Here is a 5,784-nt window from a genome sequence, read left to right on the forward strand (position 1 = left end):
TCTTCATTTTCTTCATTTTCTTCATTTTCATTTTTGCCTTTGACTTCAATTTCCGCTTTTCGCGTTGAAGTTTGGCTTTGGCTTTCTTAGATTCTGCTTTCACCTTCTTTCGCATCTTTTTCATCTCTTTGATGCTTTTTTCTTTGAGCTCTTTTTTCCTTTTCTCCATTCGCTCCTTTCTCTCCTTTTTCTCCCTTTTTTTCTTTTCCTTGATTGTATGTTTTTTCTCCCTTTTCTCTTTTTCTTTTACTACCTTCTTTTTCTCCATTTGCTCCTTTTTCTCCTTTCTCTCCTTTTTCTCCTTTTCCTTCATTTTCTTCTTTTTCTCCCTTCTCTCTTTTTCCTTCATTTCCTTCTTTTTCTCCTTTGCCTCCCTTTTCTCCTTTTGTTCCTTTTCCTTCTTCTCCTCCTTTTTATCCCTTCTCTCCTTTTTCTCCTTTTCCTTCTTTTCCTCCTTCTTATCCTTTCTCTCCCATTTCTCCTTTTCCTTCTTTTCCTCCTTTTCATCTTTTCTCTCCCTTTCCTCCCTTTTCCTCCCGTGCTTCTTTTCCTCCTTTTCATCTTTTCTCTTCCATTTTTCCCTTTCCTTCCTGTCCTCCTTTTCCTCTTTTCTCTCCCTTTTCTCCCTTTTCTTCCTCTCCTTTTCTGTCTCCATTGTCTCACATTCCTCCTTTTCTTTATAGTCCTCCTTTTCCTTATAGTACTTCTTTCTCTTCATTCTCTCCCATTCCTCCTCTTCACTCTCCTCTCCACCCTTCTCTTCATCATAAATCTTCTTTTTCCTTCTGTCAGTGTGCTCTCTTCCTGACAATGCCATCAAGTTCTGAAAGAAACTGCTGGATGTTTTAGGTTTCCTTTCAATGCTTTCTTCACTCTCCTGTTCTTGGAGACTGGAAATTGATGGACTTACTAAAAAAAAAGAAAAAATAAAAGAAAGTAAATCGGTTAATATGTTATAGATAGTCCCATGACAACGTGTACATAAAAAAACGTAAAAACCCTATGATTCCCAAGTTTCAAAGAAATCTTTCCTATAATGTGACTTTCAACCTTATTTTTCATTTTTTTAACAGTAGCAAATAATTGATATTCTATTTATATTGTGAAATCATTTCTTTTTAAGACGGGTGAGTTAAGTTCCAGCAATGAATTTTAAAAGTCCAAGTTTGATGACATCATACGGTCAAAATAAACTTATACTCTTTCTATTATTCATTATTGTTAATATATGTTACCCAAGGAAGTTAAGAAGCGGAGGGACTCTTCATCCGGTGGTCTCAGTCCAGTTTCTCCTGCATACCGTTCAGGAATGTTTTTTTGTTGTCTACAACGGCGAAACCTAAAATAAGAATAATAAACCCCGTTAAGGAAGAAATGGATTCCAGCAGCATCGGGGTGTTTCTCCCCGTGTATAGTATACATGCTGTTTGGTCATTTTTTATATAGTGCGTTGCGTTGGATGTCTCTCCGCAGCATTTGAATTTCCAACAATTTGTATAACTTACTTTACGTAGAAATAGACCACCAGTCCGGCGACCACCGCGCATGTAACACAGAAGAATGCGTTCTGCACGATCCTCAACACCGGTCGTGAATAAACTGTAGAGAGAGCAAAAATATTTCTTAGCACGAGAAGAATGTGGAGATAAATACATATTTATATAACACACAGACAGATTTCTATATTAAAGCTTAAAGAAAAATAGGATCTGCTACTAAACGAGATCCGAGAAAATGGTCATTTCTGTCCTCTTCTGAAAGTAGGACACATTGTCGCTTCCAGACCTTCCTCTCCCCGAAGGCATTAATAGAACGTCTTTTATCTCTAACGCTGCGCTTCTATCTTAGTGTAGAGGAGTTAGAAATGACGCGTTTCTTTTTCCGGGTCCAGTTACTCCACTATGAGAGCGTTTGCTATTATTGTGTAGTTTGCTATTCCATACGGTTATCATTAATGTTAAAAGAAAACACATAGCGTACCTGATTGCGCCATTCGTGTAATCAGTGAACGGAATCCTCCGATCGCCAGAGATCCTTTGTGACATAAACAGGAAAAAGGAGCGTTAGCTGCATGTTCTCTATACAATATCTTTCTATTATCCCCGAGTTACAGATAAAGCCAGCCCCAAATGACAGTTACATGAGGAGCGGATACTGTAACCTCTCTTATCTAATATTCAACATTTCATCTTTCTTACGGGTAATTAAATCACGCGTGTGCATCGCACACATACACACATAACACGGATCACACGCTTCTGAAGCATGGATGCCCATCTGAGAGACGTCTGTATCTTACCATTAGATGTTGGCTTGGATTCTCGTGGCTGGAAATCCCCGTCGGTCCCTGCAAAAAAAAAAACAACACCGGGGTCATCAACGGCCAACGAACTTCTTCATTCATAGGAACCTCGGGAAGAGACGCGCAATTCCTCTGTGTCCCAAAAACATTTCTAAATATCATATGCTGTCCGCTGTAAGGTGGAGAGCCCGGTTTTCATTGGATTTCTAACGGATTTAACTGATATTTTTCTACCAAACCGCCTCGAGTGCAGCTGCAGGGCAGCGATTCCGGCAGCTACTGATACAAAGAGAATTATACCGCTGTTTGTACTCAACAATATAACCGCTAGCAAGAAATAGTTCATGGAAACATTTGCCGCTGATCTGCTGCGGTCACCGGGAACCCAGAACCCAGAAAGCCGATATTCCCCAGTTTTATCCGGATCTCGAGTTATTCGGATTCTTTACCTTTCGGGCGCGGAACAGGAAAAGTCTCAGAAGTCAAACAGCAAATAGCAAATAGCAAAGCTACTACGATCCGCATCTTCTCTGTTAGGAGTCTACAGTAGAAGTGTCCTTCTGCTCTGTGATGTGCTGTATCTGTGTACTGCACCTGTGATGTCACAATGAAGACATGACATCATCGTGTTCCGTGATCTCAAGGTAATGAAACAATTTTGTACGTTTGCAATGTTACAAAAACACTTTTGATACAAAATAAAAATCTAGTAAAGATAGAAGAAACCTTTAAGGTGTTTTCCAGCCGGATCGGAGTCTATTGCTGGGCGCTGTGAGGATTATTATTTTCTTGTTATTTGTTCGTTTGCAGGGAATTACGGAGCCGATCCGTTTATTGTTCAGGTAATTGTTGTTAAAGTGAATTCTCCCAAGATGTAGTATTTGAGGCGTCCTGATTTGGGAAGCACCTGATACACAGGAGACGGAATTCTATTCTCTTTCTGGCAGTAATGGGGCAGACATTACGAGGGATACATTGTTACTCGCTGCTTTTTTTGCAGGTTTTATGGTTATTTTGCTGATTAGAAATGGGAATGATGACCGTTGGAAGCATTTATCACCCAAACAGATATATATTTCTGGAAAGCAGACAGCCCGGGGGGTTTCACTGGGATCGCTGGGCAATCAGGGGGCAGCTATTTGGCCGCCAATCTCTATAAATTTAGCCAAAACCTGATTTTTTGGGCTTCTTCCACCAATGCATCGCTCTGTATTTTTTCTGTAGGTTTTTGTGCAGAAATGTATTCACTTTTTTTCAGCTTTTCTTCCAGCATAGATAGATTATTAAAGTATTTTGGAAGTTATTTGTTACAGTTTTCCTCCATTTCATAAAAGGATAATGTTAGCCGGCCGCAGGATATATTCATTATAATAACACCAAGCTGAGAATGAAGGGAAGGATGTGTGATATTACTGATTGATATATACTGATTGATATAGCGCCATCATATGCTGCAGCGCAGTACAATGTGTTCTTATTAATTTAAATAGCGCCATTATATGCTGCAGCGCAGTACAATGTGTGATGTAACTGATTTATATAGCGCCATCAAATGCTACGGCGCTGTACAATGTCTGATGTTAGTTATATATATATATAGCACCATCATATACTATAGCCCTGTACAATTTGTGATATTACAGATTGATATATACTGATTGATATAGCGCTGCTATATGCTGTGGCGCAGTACAATGTGTGATATAACGGATTTATATAGCACCATCATATGCTACAGCGCTGTACAATGTGTTGCTTTTCATTTAAATAGCGCCATCATATACTGCAGCGCTGTACAAGGTGTGATGTTACTGATTTATATAGCGCCATCATATACTGCAGCGCTGTACAAGGTGTGATGTTACTGATTTATATAGCGCCATCATATACTGCAGTGCAGTACAATGTGTGATGTTACTGATTTATATAGCGCCATCATATGCCGCAGCGCTGTACAATGTGTGATATTACTGATTTATATAGCGCCATCATATGCTGCGGCGCAGTACAATGTGTGATATTACTGATTGATATATACTGATTGATATAGCGCCATCATATACTGCAGCGCTGTGCAATGTGCAATGTTACTGATTTATATAGCGCCATCATATACTACAGCGCAGTACAATGTGTGATATTACTGATTTATATAGCGCCATCATATGGTGCAGCGCTGTACAATGTCTGATATTACTGAGTGATATATATATATATAGCGCCATCATATGCTGCAGCGCAGTACAATGTGTGATATTACTGAGTGATATATATATATATAGCGCCATCATATGCTGCAGCGCTGTACAATGTGCGATGTTACTGATTTATAAAGCGCCATCATATACTGCGGCATCATGCAGACAAACAGCAGCCTGGAACGTGTTTGTAGACAGAGCGACAAATCCTGTATTTGCAGGCATACAATAATAATGTATAGAAACAGAGCATCGCAGGTAAAGAGCAACAGAATAACACGCAAACCCAGCAATGCAGGTATAGATCACCCCCTCTCTCTAGCTACCCCCTCCCTCCCTTCTCACTTTCTACACCCTCTCCCCCACTTCTATCTATTTACCCCACTATATACCCCTCTCCCTCCCTTCTCACTATCTACACCCTCTCCCCCACTTCTCACTATCAACCGTAAACCATTAACAGTACTCCGACGCTAACTGTAACTGGGCCTCTTCAAAGCCATGAGCTTAACCCGCCCCTAACCCAAGCTCTATCACCAAACCTTTCCATGCTTAAACGTTTCTAACCGCTAACTTTGGAAAGGTGGTTTAATTAGAAAGATCGGATTTGTGGAAAAGATATATTTGCTTTCAAAGGAAACAGCATCAGGCAACTTGGTATTTGTGAAGCCGATGGGTTCAGCACGCCACGATTGGAAAAAAGAGTAGTAATCAGATTCCATCCCGAAGCCTTACCCCTAACCTTGTAACGCAGCCCAAAGAATGTGTGCCAGGAACTTCTGGTGGCTGCAGCAGAAGGGGAAGTTGCGGACCCCCGTAGGTAAGCGGTGGGGGAGTTACAATCTTCAGCTTTTCTTTTCTTAACGCAAACAACATTGTTTCAAAGAAGCAACCTCGCGCCCCAGTCACTAAGACTGCTGGAAGGTTTGTTTGAGCTGCCGCCTCATTTGAATACCCATGATGCACCGAGAAACGCCCCGCCTTATTGTTAGTTTAATAAGACTTTAAAACAGCCCAATATTAAATAGTTCCAATCCCTTTGCAATTGTGTTTTGCATGTGTTAAAGGTTCCAATGATCAGGCAAGAGCTGGGTGGGATTAATTAAACACACCTTAACCTCGAGGAGCACTGCCTGTGGCCGGGCCGTTGCCCTGCGGCATGCATGGGTCTACTTTGGTTTCTCTTCAGACCGAATAAATCTTTTGCCTTTTACTAAAGAGTTCCATGGGGAGGAATGACCGTGAGTCTTAATCAATTTTTTGATGCCTGGCGTTTGCTGAGCT

At 40.7% G+C, this 5,784-nt stretch overlaps 1 non-coding gene across 1 annotated transcript; it reads left to right on the top strand.

The window, feature by feature from the left end:
• Positions 1-5,669: 5,669 nt before the first annotated feature.
• On the top strand, positions 5,670-5,784 carry LOC128488262 (U5 spliceosomal RNA). The gene has a single exon (XR_008353691.1). It is a non-coding gene; the product is annotated as a U5 spliceosomal RNA (small nuclear RNA).

This window comes from Spea bombifrons, chromosome 3 (assembly GCF_027358695.1).
Source record: "Spea bombifrons isolate aSpeBom1 chromosome 3, aSpeBom1.2.pri, whole genome shotgun sequence".
NCBI lineage: Eukaryota > Metazoa > Chordata > Amphibia > Anura > Pelobatidae > Spea > Spea bombifrons.